Source organism: Paroedura picta, chromosome 14 (genome assembly GCF_049243985.1).
Source record: "Paroedura picta isolate Pp20150507F chromosome 14, Ppicta_v3.0, whole genome shotgun sequence".
Classification (NCBI taxonomy): domain Eukaryota; kingdom Metazoa; phylum Chordata; class Lepidosauria; order Squamata; family Gekkonidae; genus Paroedura; species Paroedura picta.
This window is the reverse complement of record NC_135382.1, coordinates 35,081,357-35,096,530: the sequence shown is the minus strand read 5'-3', so window position 1 is coordinate 35,096,530 and position 15,174 is coordinate 35,081,357. Positions and strand designations below refer to the sequence as shown.

General features: G+C 46.0%; 1 long non-coding RNA gene across 1 annotated transcript in view; it reads right to left on the bottom strand.

Annotated features, from left to right (window-relative positions):
• Positions 1-1,774: 1,774 nt before the first annotated feature.
• The window catches only part of LOC143823628 (uncharacterized), a 26,712-nt gene continuing 13,312 nt past the window's right edge, over positions 1,775-15,174 (bottom strand). The window contains exons 3-4 of the long non-coding RNA XR_013226533.1: positions 4,993-5,775; positions 1,775-3,050 (exon numbers count right to left, since the gene is read on the bottom strand). This is a non-coding gene — a long non-coding RNA (uncharacterized LOC143823628). The remainder of the gene's footprint in view (positions 3,051-4,992; positions 5,776-15,174) is intronic.

Here is a 15,174-nt window from a genome sequence, read left to right as displayed (position 1 = left end):
CTCTCTTGACAAACTTACCTGCATCAGTATATCGTCCACATGTTACATTTGTAGATGCATGCTTTTAAAAAGGAGCTTAGGCCTAAAGATGTATTGGGGAAGATGAGCTGAGGTCTGAATGATGCCTTATGGGGATATGTGAGGCCACTGCCAAATCTTTCACACAAGCTAAATAATTCAGTTTCAATCCACTTTAGCGACCATTTGCAACTGAAATCTGCAGTTTCACGCGATAAAATCCAGTTACAAAGTGCATTAAAAATGGAGCGAAAGTGCATTGGGAGTGTGTGAAAGTGCATTACGTTTGAGTGAAAGTGCATTATGTGTGTGAGAGAGAGCCTAGGGTTAATACAGTGCCCAATTGGGTTCTCTGGAGGTTCAAAAACAGTGCACAGAGGCTGAGGCCTTCCCCTGATGTAATCTCCTGGTTCTGGTATTCAGAGCTTTACTGCTCCTGAATGTGGCGGTTCTCTTTCGTCACCATGGCTAGTAGCCATGGATAGATCTTCCCATAAGTCTGTCTAACCCTCTCTTAAACCTGTCTCCGCCTCTGACCATCATTATATCCTACGATAGGCAGAGAACTGCTAATGGGAAGTGAGATTAAAGCAGGTAGTGTTGTGTCTGTAGACCAGCTGGAGAATGAGCTTGAGGTCTGGCAGGATCGTAGCTTACAATGTAATCGACCAATGTACGGTTAGATCCCATCACCCAGATCCAGTCAGTTTAAACTGAAACTGACCAATAGCATGTGCTGGTGGGAAGATTCATTATCTGCTTGCCCATATAAACTGGGTTTTTTAGGGGAGGGGTTGTTGGTTCAGTTCAGTTCATCATATAACATGCTGGGGTAACATGCTGGGCTTAAATCGCTTCCAGTGTCCATGTCCATCCTGAACCCATGGATTTAACTGGTATCGTGTTGGTCTGAAGCAGTTGGTCGAATCCAGCACCACCTTTAAGACCAATAAATTTTTGTTCACACACACAGAGGGAGAAGCTTATGCCTCGAATACAACTTTGTTGGTCTTAAAGATGCCAATGGATTCGAACTTTTTCCTAATGGGCTGATAGCACATCATGTGTGGGATTCCCCCCTCCCCCCAACTGAACACAATTATAAAGATCCAGGCTGGAGTCGTCCATGCAACCTTCTGGACCACCTAATCCTGAGGGCCTTAGGCCATGGTTTCCGAAGACACAATAAGATAACTTGTGCGGAATGTCAACCAGTAAACAATTCTTAAGGCCCTTATCTGTGGGTTTACATTTTGTCGGCAAATTAGCTTTGGAGACAATCGTCTTTGTCTGTAGGGATATTAACAACAGCAGCTGTGACGAAGCCTGTAGAGCGTCATTGCCTGCCTTCCCAAATGTGCAAAATGCAGAGCTTAAATACTGTTCCGTGAAGACTGCGGACAAAAGCAAAACAGACGAAAAGAAGGAAGGCATGACTCGGCAAACGCTCAAATTATCTAGGCCGCTGTGCGATAAGCAGAGCCTTTTGTCAACAGGATGGTCACTTTGGTTTAAAGCAAAGCAATGGGACTTGGGAGAGACAGGGAGGGGGAAAGCTTATCCCACCATGGTGTGGCATTATGCAATTAAAAGCCCATGAGAAGCATTCTGGGTAGGACAATGGGGCTTCAGAAAAGGAGAGCCATTGAAAGAACATTTTAATTAGCACATTGTGTGAACCACTGTAATAATGCAGGTCTTCCGTTCTATAAACATTGCATTCTCCAGGGCCGTGCGTACACAAACAGAGTCTCCTGTTGTACGAATCCGTGGCATTATGCCATGCTCATCGAAAATTCATTTCCGCAGCTACTTGAGTTCATGGGAGCGCCAGGTTTTAGGGCTGACTTTTCCATTGCACCAAACTATGGCCAGAAGGGGAGATTCTGATGTTCCAAGGCCTTCCCCTGGTGGTCATATTATTTTATATACTTGCACACTACAACACATGCTAGAACCAAGGCAGGTTGATTATAAAGCATTCCAAACAGCCGTGTGGCATAAGAATTGGGTGGTAGGTGGGTTATCTTAAACCTTTAAGCTCACACATCCAAGGAATGCAGATTTAAGAGAAGAAGAAGAAGAGTTGGATCTTATATATATGGTTATCACAAATCTCAAGGTGTGCATACGCGTATCAACCTTTAACTGCACGTGTATACAGAAATGTGACCAATGAGAAGGCCTCGGAGGCTGAAACACATTTGGCCCTGTTTTAATGAAGTTCAAGCTTATCAATCTGGATATATTGAATTACTGGTCCTGTTTTAATCTAGAAATAGCAAAATCAGAGATTCCCACCCAGGTGTCCATGGATGCCTGGGGGTCCATGGGAGCTCTGAAGGGATGTGGTATGGGAGGGGGGGCTGGCCTGTCTTCTCAGCTCTTCTTAGCAGTAGTAAAGGCGAGGGGAGGGAGCAAAAGGAGGGCTACAGGTGTGGGTAGTGACGTCACTTCCGGGGGTGTGGCATCTGACATCTCTTCGGGGGCTCCTCTAAGTCTGAAAAATATTTCACAGGCTCCTCCATGATCAAAAGGTTGAAAAAGGCTGATCAAAATGTTTCAGTTTACTGGACTTCTTAGTTCACATATTTGCCTCTTCCAGTATGGACTGTGCCAATGTTTTTAAAGTTTCGTTTCCGTGTTCTTTGTAATAAATCCACACATTTGCTTAATTTATCTCTCAAAATATTTTCTTTTTCCTCACGCAACCTTTGGGTACCCAACTTTGCTTCTTCTTAAGGTTGGGTTCCTCCCCCTCTGTTTTGGTATGCCGTTTTTCGAGATAAATCCCAAAGAACCAAAGTCTTCTGTTCAAGCCATGTACTCTTGCAATATATCTCCGGAGTCCTTCAGTAAGATGACACAAGTCTATCTATTTCAAACATCTCGGACTAAAGGGAACCTCTGCGTTCTGAGCCTTTGAAACCCAGTGTCAGGAGGAAACATCAGGAGAAGGTCATTCTGTCCTGTTTGCTGTACCTCCTTCCAAGGTCTGATCCAGCAAGGCTTTTTTCCTGTTCTCGAGGTGACTTTTGAATGCAGAGAGAATGCAGAGAATGCGGAGAGAGAATAGGTTGTTGATTGCTTTTCCCAGATAATTTCATAACCAAATTTCCATCACTCTATGGTTATCCATAACTCTATGGTTATGGGTATTATTATGGAATTACCCAAACTATAAAACCTTTTTATTTTCACAGATTTGACAACATAAATTCGGCTGCTGGTTCTGGGGGGAAAATGCCTTAGACTTCTACAAAGAGCCCCCTCAAAGCTAGCCAGTAATTAATCTGCGATTTATCCTTAACATCATGAAATGATCAAAGGCGGATACATATTTTGAAACGAGCAGGGAACCACAAAATGTTTGAGACCCTGCTAATATAGGGAATTATCAAAAGACCTCCCAAATGAATTAAGTTAATTCGAGCCTCCTTGTTCACAATTAGGCCGCTATCTTAAAATCTCAGTTCCCCCCGCTATCACATCTGTGCATATTAAAAAAGGCTCTCATTGGGAAAAGGCAAAGATTTCTAATTCCCCAAAACTTCCACATGCCCCCCCCTCAACCCCTCTCCATTTCTCCCTAAGAAGGAATGAATGTGCTTAAAGAGATATTTCCTTTCATGTGAGATTGATGCTGCCTAACCTAATTCTTGATGTTCCTTCCATTGTACCGCAAGGTGTCCTTTGAGGAAGGAATAACAGCTTGTGTTGTGATACAAAGACACACACACACACCAGCTCCGTCTCTGCTTTCAAAGGGACAAGCTGTTTTCATTTCCTCTGAAGAAGCTCATTACAATATGATAGGCAAAATGTCAGGAATAATTAAGTGAGAAAGGTAGAAGATGGGGAGGGAGGAAGAGAGGCCACCCCTTGGAATCAATGCTTCCTTTGTGAAGACCTCCCACCAAAAAAAAAGTCACCTGACAAGAATGTATTAAGTTTTTAGGAGAAAGAGAATATCTTGGACACAACAGCAATACAGAGAAATAGCCAGAGATCACAGGAAATGTATCCTTAACACACACACACACACACATTTTCACAAAGCCAGTAAGAAGGAACATGAAATTAGAAAAAGCCCTTGATGTGAAATTATATTCTCTCTCTCTCAAATCTGACATCAAGAATTACAGCCCTGAGAAACCTCTAGAAGAACACTTCAGCCTTCCAGAACATTCAATGGATGGCCTCAATGTAGCTGTTTTATTGCAAAGAAACACTCAGGACAAGGGAATCCCCAGGACTTAACAGGGATATTGGTTTCTTATCTCACTAAATATGCTAACCTCAGTCATCCCTTACATCTGTATTGTCACCAATCCCTCAGAAGTGCCATACACCCTCTTTATTTTATTTATTTGGAATAATAGATTAAAATAGGACGCTGTAATGTAACGTGGTCTTGTAGTGTAATTTGGAATGGTAGATTGGAATGTATTTCTCTGGTCTGGGGACAGTTGCCCGACTTCAAATAAGAAGTTGCTGTAAGGTCACCTCCATGCTTGAGAGGAGACAGATGGAGCATCATGGCAGGTTCTCAAGTTAATTACTCTCATCATTCTATAATTAAGCAAACATCTGCCTATCAATAGCCAGTTTTTATATATCTATTCTTGGTCTAGGACCATGTCTCTGGCCTTACTCGGAGCGAGCCACCAACACTCAGCACGGCATCTGAACCCGTGAAGAGCTAAAAAAGAGAAAGATCATTGGACTTGCTTCCTTTTCTACCAAGGGAGGTCATCCCTTCACTAGATCTCAGGTCAAGATTGTAAACATCTGCCAGTCAAGATAAGAAGGCTGAAGGCAGATGATATTAATTATCCAACCTTTCAAGTCATCCCCCCCACCCCACATCTGGCTTCCTCTTGTAACATTTCATGTAGGCCAAGGAAAAGGGGGAGTTGGTAACGTTTCGTGGGATTGTTAGAACACCAGGGGGTCACAGCTCCATGCACTTACCCTTCCCATCTTGCATACAAGCAGAGAGAGTACAGGGTTGGTCTTTTCCTCAGAGATTATCAGATGTTCTTCAATGAGAAGACCAATAAAGGTGGAGGAGCTTTCCTGAAAGCTTCCAATTTTCTCCTGTATCATATCAGCACTGGACATGGTCTAAGCATGCATGGGGTGAGAGCAAGGTTCCATTGTTCTACCCTGTGCTGTGTGTGAACAATGCACGGGTTCCGTGGTTCTGCCCAATATGGTGCATAAGCAGTGCTCAGCCTCTGTTCTTCTGGGTTTATAACCCCACTCAGCCTTCAGGCTGACCTAAAGGCATGACCCAAATGAATGCAGATAAAAGGCAGTCAAAAATGGAGCAGTCCAGGAGACTCCAGCTTTGTTGAGTCTGTGGGTGGCTTTGAGAAGACAGAGGCTCAAGGGAATTGTAGTCCATGGACATCTGGAGAGCCACAGTTTGGCCAGCACCGCTCTAAGGTGTCACAAATCCAACTCTTCCACCACAGGCCAAGGTGGCTACCTTCTGAAGCCCGTAGCTGTTGACTTCATACCTTCTGTTTGCCACGTTTGGGCTACAACCAGTCACGCAGAGAATACACTTCATAGGTCTCCCAGCCCCAGCCTGGCCATGACACTGAGAGAGGCAGAAGTTCATGTGTCGATTTCAAACAACCAGCCAAGCCTACAACCTTGCATATCTGGGGAGAGAGGTGATCAGACCAGAAACATCCTTTAAAAAAAACGGTGGTAGAGGAATTCAATTTCCGTCAGGTCCCAGTTTTCCTAAAAGAAGAAAGAGGCACACAAGGAGGGTGGGGGAGAGAAAGTTAAGTCCATGGATTAACATTTAAAGGAATGTGTTTCTCTCCAGGACATTGGCTCCCACAATCTAGTTTCCTTGTATTTAGAACGACAGGTGCAGGTTAGCTCTTTATCTACGGCAAATCAACCAGGGAAAAGTAGCTACTGCCATCTATAGTACACATTTTAAAGGCTAGATAGCAAATGTCAAAACTATTTGATCCGGTTTTAGAAATCACCTTTCAAGGCTTTGTAAGATTCCTTTATACCGATAGATAACGCGCTCACTTTGAAAAGATTTTAAAGGCAGATTTTTAAGAGCAAACTTTTATGTTGGACGGGGGTGGGTGGGTGGGTGGGTGGATGGGTGGGTAGGGGAGCAGGAATGGGAAAACATGTTCTCGCTCTCTCGGCCAAGAAGGAAGGGAGAGGCAGCCGTCTGCAGTGCACCATAAATCTATCCAATTGTACGCTAGCAGCTGGATGCTTTATGTGTGACATATGCTCTCGACCTCTTAAAGAGTAACAAATATAGCCGAATTTATTGAACGCCACAAGTATTTAATCGTGTCTGGTCTGAAGCCCCGAGAGCTTGATAAGGTGCAGAACATTTTTTAAAAAGGAGAGTCGTTCGCTTGGAGTCTCAAAATGTCAGCTAGCAGGATGTGGATGCGAAGGGGCCGAATCAGGACCACACTGGTCAAGGTATTCACGGGGTGTGAATCAGGAGTCTGCGGGGTAAAGGTTAGGGACATGATTTAAGACAGGGAGAAGGAAAAGATAAGTCATTTCTCCCTTCTGGTGCTTTAGACTAGGCATGGCTATTCCTCAGCACCTCCATTTCCAAGGTGCCTCAAAGTACTCCTGCAATGAAAAAAAATTCCATGGCTCTAACAGACGTGCATGCGGAAAAAGATAACGCACGTGTTTACCCTTGAAACAAAAGGCTATCTGTTTGCCCCCCTTGAAATGCACCGGTACTGGGAGATGCCGCCCTGGTTTCATGTCATGTCTCACTGCCCTGGAGTTATGAAAGGAGCGATTGCAGTGCCCAAGCAAGGAAGTCGGCTGGAGTTACAAATGCAGATGGCCCTTGGTGCGTGGAACTGTCGTCTTGCTAGACAGTAATTGCAATCTGCTCATCCGGAGCGAGTCGCGTCGGGCATGAGAAGAGACGGAGAGATGCCGACATGCCAAGGCAGAGCTGGTGGCCAACGTGATAAGTCTCCTTCCCTTTGCCCGGCATGATTTGCAATGTTAACAAGCTTTGCTGGAAGGCCAGAGCTTTTCCCTTTCAAGCTTCTGAGGCTACCAGTGGCGGTGCCCGTTGTGAAGGAGCGTCGCACGACTTCGCCTGAAGCCCGACACACTCCTTGGCTCAATAAAATCAGAGTCCGGTGGTCAATGAGATCAAAGTACACGCTTCTTGGCCGCCAACCTTAAGCTAGAGATAAGCAATTTATAGATAGATGGCTTTTCTTAAGGCCTTCACAATGAGGTAATGAATATGTACATCAGAGATAAACAATTATAAACCTGGCCCAAGTTAAGTTCACCTGGCCTCGACCTCAGCCTGTTGGAATGAGCTCCCGGAAGAGCTAAGACTCACTCATTTCCACAGGGCCTGCAAGACGGAGCTCTTCCGCCAGGCATTTGGTTGAGGCTGGGCTGAGAGAAGATCTTGCCCCTCCTCTGGTGACTCCGACTGGCGACATCATTGCTGGAGATTTGGCAGATTGGGGGAAGGCAGAAAGGGAGGGGTTAGTTATGGTAAGTTTGTGAGGTTGGGGAATTGTGGGGGTCTTGTATTGTATTGTATTGTATTGTTGTTAGCTGCTGCGAGCTGGCAGACCGTGAGTGGTGGCCTCTAATTAATAAATAAATTATAATAATCAATAAGACTCTGTTCTTTTCAATCAAAAATTAATGAATTTTCCTATTGGCAGTAGTGGACTGGTACAAAGAGTGATTATGGTTGTTGTCTGCTTGCCATGTACAGCTTTGATTTTGTGATGTTTTTTCCCATAGTAAACGGCTTTGGATCCCATTGGGAGAAAAGCAAGATACAAATACTTAAAGTGCTATCCATCTGTTGGGAAAAGGCTAAGGGCATCTTTTATTATTGTGCATCACCCTGAGTCTGCACAGGAGGGCAGCATACTGGATGGATGGATGGATGGATGGATGGATGGATGGATGGATGGATGGATGGATGGATGGTGGTTGGTTGGTTGGTTGGTTGGTTGGTTGGTTGGTTGGTTGGTTGGTTGGTTGGTTGGTTGGTTGGATGGATGGGTGGGTGGGTGGGTGGGTGGATGGGTGGGTGGGTGGTGGACGGACGGACGGACGGATGCAAGAATGCTATCAAATAAGCAACTGCGCCATTAGCTTGCAACCTCTCCCAGGGCCGGAATCAGCAATACCCTCAGATGGGGCAGCTGTACGGACTTGCAGTTTCCATCCAGGCCCAACTCCCCACTCGGGCACTGCTTCTTCTGACTGCTGCGCTCCCATGCTCCCACTGCTGTTTTTGTGTTTTGCCTTCTGTGCTCCCAGGTGCATGAGCTGCCCAGTGCTCCTGGAGAAGGGCAGATGGGTGACATAGGAAGCGTCAGCATTCCTGGTAGCTGTGGAACAGCTAGCTGCACCCAATCAAAAATTAATGGGGGAAAGGACATGCACACGGGGCAGGCAGCTGTTGCCAGAGAGGGAGGGAGACCCTGCCAGAGGGTGGAGGAAGGAGGCATGGGGAGATGGGGGCAAGGAGGAAGGCCTAGCACTCGGCATGTGCGGGAGAGAGACCATTAGGGCTGCTTAGGGCTCTCCCCAAACTGGAACCAACCCTGGGCCCTCACCGATTCAAATGACTGCCCCCCTTCATCTGTTAATCAGCCAAGACATTCCCCCCCACCCCGATGTAGTTGGCTTTTCTTCCCAGATAGTACTAGCCAGTTTGGGAAGTAAAACCCTTGGGCACTGAGTCTCTTCCTTGGTCTGTGTGTGGGAGGCCTGTGAATTTCCTTGGTGGTTCCAAGCGGCAAAAAAACCCCACCATCTGACCTCCAGCTTAGCACAGGGGATAAGGAGAAACAGTTTATGCTGGCATCATCCGATTAAATTCCGTACAGCTCAGCATTTCTCTGCGCACAGAGATGCGCTTTCAAAGCAGCAAGGGAGAGATACAAGTACAAATCCTGTTATTTGCTAGCAGGCTTGCTCGAGATCCCTCCTGTGAGCACATCACTGGGAAACACGGCCTCCGTAATCTCAAATTTGCCTGTGCGCCCACTTGTAGGAATAGACATGTCTGCCAAAGAACATTAGCGGCCTGTGCTTCAGTTTCACCGCAGCGCCTTTCTTCTCCTGGCTGGGGGTATTATGCGCAGATCCTTCGAGTAGTTCTGCCTGTCAAGAAACAAGCCGTGCTACATTTCTGAGGTGTGCGCGTGCCCACAAGAAGAGGACTGGAAAATCGTTTAACTAAGCGCCTTTTAATACCCATGGTTCTTCTCTCTGTACCCTTGGAAAAGGTTACTGCTTCAAGGACTTCAGAAAGGATGTGGGCAACATTGAGAGGGACAGTGGAGAACGACGAGGATGATCCAGGGCCTGGGGACCAAGCCCTCTGAGGAAAGGCTGAAAGATTTGGGAATATTTGGCATGGAGAAGAGAAGATTGGCAGGGGACAGGTTTGTTCTCTTTAACTATTTGAAAGGCTGTCACTTAGAAGAGGGCAGGGAGTGGTTCCTTTTGGAAGCAGAGGATAGGACTCAAAGTAATAGGTTTAAACTACATATAGAGCCAGCTAGATATCAGGGAGAAATCACAGTCAGAGTAGTTCAGCAGTGGTATCAACTGCCTCTTGTGGCGCAGAGTGGTAAGGCAGCCGCCTGAAAGCTTTGCCCATGAGGTTGGGAGTTCAATCCCAGCAGCCGGCTCAAGGTTGACTCAGCCTTCCATCCTTCCGAGGTCGGTAGAATGAGTACCCAGCTTGCTGGGGGGGTAAACGGTAATGACTGGGGAAGGCACTGGCAAACCACCCCGTATTGAGTCTGCCATGAAAACGCTAGAGGGCGTCACCCCAAGGGTCAGACATGACTCGGTGCTTGCACAGGGGATACCTTTACCTTTTATCAACTGCCTAATGAGGTGGTGAGCTCCCCTTCATTGGCAGTCTTCAAGCAGCAGCTGGACAGATACTTATCCTGGATGCTTTAGGTCAATCCTGCATTGAGCAGGGGTTGGACTAGGTGGCCTGCATGGCCTCTTCCAACTCTATGAATATCTGATTCTAGTTCAGCAGTGGAATAGGCTGTCTAAGGAGGTGGTGAGCTCCCCCTCACTGGCAGTCTTCAAGCAGCAGCTGGACAGATCCTCCTCATGGATACTCTAGGCTAATCCTGCATTGAGCAGGGGGTGGGACTAGATGGCCTGTGTGGCCCCTTCCAGCTCTAGGATTCTATCATTCTATTCTATGATTCTAGATGCCCCCTTGCAATGGAGGGAAGAGATTAATTGTGTACACACACCATAAACAGAACACACTTGTGGACTCTAAACCCTGATTTCCATCACAAGCAAGAGCGCCTGCTTGCAGTAAAGGCCTGGCAGAGTCTCACAGCATGCGAAGAACAACAAAATCCCACACCCAGCAGGTCTTGGGAAAGTTAACTTTTACATAAAAAGACGGTCATCAAAACCAAGCAAGGCCTCTTTCTTATCACTCCTTAGTCCCACTGAGTTCCATTTTTTTTGTTGTTCCTGCAAACTGGGAATACCCCCTGCGTGCAAAATGATATCCAAGTCAGATTAATTAAACTCTCTGTTGTGGCCAACTGATATTTTTATAAATATTTGTTTGTAGAGGGGGGTTGTCTCTCTGTTTTTCTTTCATTTTTTCCAGTTCTACAAAGAAAGGGGAGGGAAAGTATAAGGAGAGACAGGGGGCGGGGGGGGGGGAAGAAATACCTGACATGAAACACGGGAAATGTCTTTTGTCTTACGAATTGGTTGGCGTTTGAGCTTTCCCGGGTTCTGAGCTTTTCCGGCATTATCGGGTTAGAACAGAACAAACACACGAACGGCCTGACACTGGCACTACACTCAGCAGGATGTGTTACTTTTTTCATTAGAATCTTTGAGCTCGAGATCAGACACGGGGAAAGATTAAAACAAATATGAATTTAATCAGGAGATTCTACTTGCCTGGTGTGGGTAACAGGAACCTGCTGACATAAATAGAGGGCCAGGCACTGGGGCATCGAAACCAAATCAAAGGGAGCTTGCTTACCACTAACTGCTCAGACGATCCATATCATAACAACAAAAAAGGAAAACAATTATTTATTCTTTTTGATGTTGGCGGGCTCAGAAGTAACTTCCTTTTTGAAGAGAGCAAGGTCATAGCCAAGTTATTGTGTGTTTTTTCTTTTTCCAGCCCCCCCCCCCTCCATTTCCTTCCTTGTTTTCACTTGAAACTTTGTCAACAAGGGACCGAAAGTTATTAGGTATGACCTACATTTGGGATCTTTTGCGTGGAAGCTGGTTTCTTTTGTGGATAATAACCCTGAGGGTAAAGGAAGGTGTTAATTGCAAACGCAGGCTGCAAATTACATCATTATGATGAAAAAAGCCCGAGATGATCAAAGAAGAAAAGAGAGAGACGAACCTTCTCAAGTACAACAGTCCCCCCCAAAAATCAATTTTTCTCCTTCAGAAGCCTGATGTTGAAACCAAACAATGGCTTGGTTCACGTAGAAGACAAAACTGGAATTTAGCCGTGGTTTGCCATATGTTCTCTTCTTCTCTTCCCCTTGAATGCCCTTGGATTCCCTTCCAGTTTGTGGCACCCTTCCATGGTGTGCTTCTCCATCTGAACAACATTGTTTATGCTTGCCTTATGGGGGGGGGGGAATGAGAAACCGTAGTTAAACTGTGATTTCCATTTCTGATTTAGAGGTTAACACAAATCTACAAGATAATTTACAAGGTAAATTATGTTTTGCCCAGGAGGCAGGAAACCAGGAATGGAACTGGAATGTATGAAGGGAGAAAGAGAAAGGGTAATGATGGATTAGACCACTGGATTAGACCAGTGTTCTGTTTTGCACTGCGGCCAAGCAGTCATTGCCCTGGAGGGCTACCATAAAGGCCATAAAGGCCTTCCTTGATTTTGCCTCCAAACATTCAGAAAAGTATATTCTCTTTGTCATGACCCTGGGACACATGCCCTTGAAAATACCAAAGCAAACTCAGGGCTCTTCATAGAGATGAGTAAAAGTAGCGTTACTGAAAGTCTTGGGAGAGCATCTATAGGAAGTTGACATCACAGAACATACATTGTTGAAGATGCCTCATGGAGTTTTCCAGGAACAGTTATACCCTTGTCTCCTCACTCCTCCATGATGTTTGAGGGCCAAAAGGTACTCCCGTGGTAAGGCAGAGTTATCAGACTACAAAGTGAAACTATCCTTCAAACATCTTTAACACCCAGAGGCCAAGCCAAGCAAGGTTGTTTTACATTCCTTGCCCTACCAAACAGTGCCACTCACAAAAGATAACAGGAACAGCTTCAGAGATCAGGAAGGATGGAGGAAGGGAGGCTGGGAGATCCCGTTTGGGGAACGCAGATCCCTTAGCAGGCCCCCAAATGGTCCACCCAGTCCAGGGGTGGATAAACTATAGCTCTCTAGATGTCTATGGACTACAGTTCCCATGAGCTCCTGGCCAGCGGGAGGTCTCCTGCCATGGTGAGAGATCTGCTAGTATTGTGATTCGACAAGACTTCTTTTGTATCCTTGAAATATGAAGAATGATCTGGCAATTCTAGTGAAAAAAAAGAAGCTGGCTATAGCTTCTGTGATAGCACAACACCTCACTTCGAGCAGTTATGATAATAATTAATAATTAAGAAACATCAAACATGCAATGAATGGGGGCTGAAGACCCCATCCTTGTAGTATCCTTTAACCACAGTCACAACGGAAAGAAAGCAGACGTCGGCCCTTATTGTTTTAATCTGTTGCAGACTTAATACGCTTGCATCAAAGTGGCCTCTTCCTCACTTAGCAACTGCAACTAATTAAAAACAGTCCGCTGAATAAATATGTTGACAGTGTTTTCCCTCCTTTTCTAAGCGGAGCATGTGACCTCCCAACAATTCCACTCTCAAACCCAAGTCCCACATGGGAAAAGAGCAGGGACCACCCAGATGGCTGGAGAAGACGAGGGGACGGTCGGCCAATGGAGTTGGGTTGGCCAACAAACAAAGATGCAGACAGACCCAGCTCCTTGTTGCAATTAATGCACCGTCTCCGAGGGGGCTCCATAGCACTTGCCTTGACAATGTCTCCAGCAGGCAGGCCCCTCTGTCCTTAGAAACACATTCCGCATCCATCACACTTTCCACTATTCGACAGACCACAGTGGTGTCTACGGAAGAGACACGCAGACTAGAAAGCGTGAACTACTCCTGCCTCCGATTTCCTGATGCTTTCATTGCAGATTACACGAGTCCACAAAGGTTACCAGACCACAGACATTTTCACAAGCCCACCTCATCCTTTGAGACCCTCAGGTGGGGAGGGGGGAACAACCAAAATGGCCCCCTAGTCTACCAAAGCACTGTGGCTCAGTCGTCTGGAAGCAATTTTTACTTGCCACAAACAATCATTGGAATGATTTGTCATATATTGATGGATGGATGGATGGATGGATGGATGGATGGATGGATGGATGGATGGATGGATGGATGAATGGATGGATGGATGGATGGATGGATGGATGGAAGGATGGATGGATGGATGGATGGATGGATGGATGGATGGATGGATGGATGGATGGATGGATGGATGGATGGATGAAAGGATGGATGGATGGATGAATAATTGAGAAATCCTGGTCTGAAAACACGCCGGGGAATCCTGCAAAAAGATATGTCAAACAGATAGGCCGAAGCCAACACTTGCCCAGCTGAAAGACAGCTGGGAAGCAGACTTGGCATATTTTCTCCGCACGTTCCCGCCACATTCAAATGGCCGTCAAGCTCAGGCGCGGCTCCCCGAAACGTTATGCTCGTTGCGCAACCACCATTTTGTACGACGATAAGTGCTGTTCTGAAGGTCTGCCACTCTCGGGAGTTCAGAGGTATACGAAAGCAGGCAGACGGCCCAGACAACGCTGAAAGTACTTCTATGAGTGCGAGAGGGAGAGCTGAGGCATTCTAAGCAGCCAGCCCCTTCCCTTCATCCGTAGAAGAAAGGTGCCATCCTTCAGATCCGGTGACACATCGAATAAACGCAACCCTCCTCAAATGTCAGCCATGCCTGAGAGTAGCAGCGTTTGTTCGGTACAGCGTCGCAGGCGGGTGCGCAAGGATAGAGGTGTCATATATAGGCATATAAATATATAAATAAATATAAAGCCACCCTAAAATCAAAACCAAGACTTCATTATTAACAGCGCCACTGGCAAGGTAAGAACAGAACACAAATGTTCCTTTCGGTCTCTCTTTGCGTGCGCAGCCGTCATTGTACAAGGGGGTCTCGTGTTAAGATGTTTCGTATGTATTTTTTGAAAAGTGTATTGTTTTCGCTTCCCCGTTTCCCCACAAGGTTAAGAGTTCTGCAGGGTCAGAATATTCTGCCTCAGCATCTCTCCCTCTCTCCCTCTCTCTGCATCAGTCCTTTTAGGGGAGGGGGGAAAAGAAACACCCAGAGCCATAATTTGTCTTAGAATTCCTTTTGAAACGCTACAAGAAAGACTAACTACTGCTCTTTTCCCTCTGTTTCTTATTCCGGCAATCCCTTTATCTGGCTTTTATTTCCAAACCCGCTTGGCCTCTTTTGTAGGGGAGACTTCAGGGAGCCCAGACACTTTTGCAGGCCCCTGTGATGTTCGGGAAGATTAAAAAGCGCCTTTGAAGCTTTAACAGTGCTCTGTGAACCCCGTTGGTACAGGACCTGAGAAAGACCCAAGCCATCTGGCAAACTGACATAAAGACAAAGTAAAGTGATTGAAACAGTTTCTTCAAAGCAACAATGGCCGGCTGGCAGGTTTGTTGATTTGAGTTTTTGTCTTTCATGTGTCACCCTCAAAAGTCACCAGAACACCTAGGCAATCCGCAGAGAGGGGAGGGGAGGGGAGGCGGGGGGACCTGATTGGAGCAGTCTGCTTCCACAAGTTTCTATTACCAGAAGCAAAAGAAGAAAAAACAGGAGAGTCGGCTGAAGCAATGCAGTTAAGGCTAATGAATTTAACCCCGAGGCGGTCTGTTTGGTAATTCTATAATTAAACACTTCATTTGGAATTTCTAAAGCCTTCGCGGAGAGGAACGGCTCTTTCCGATTTATGAATCCATTGTATGCCTTTTTCTCCTACCCT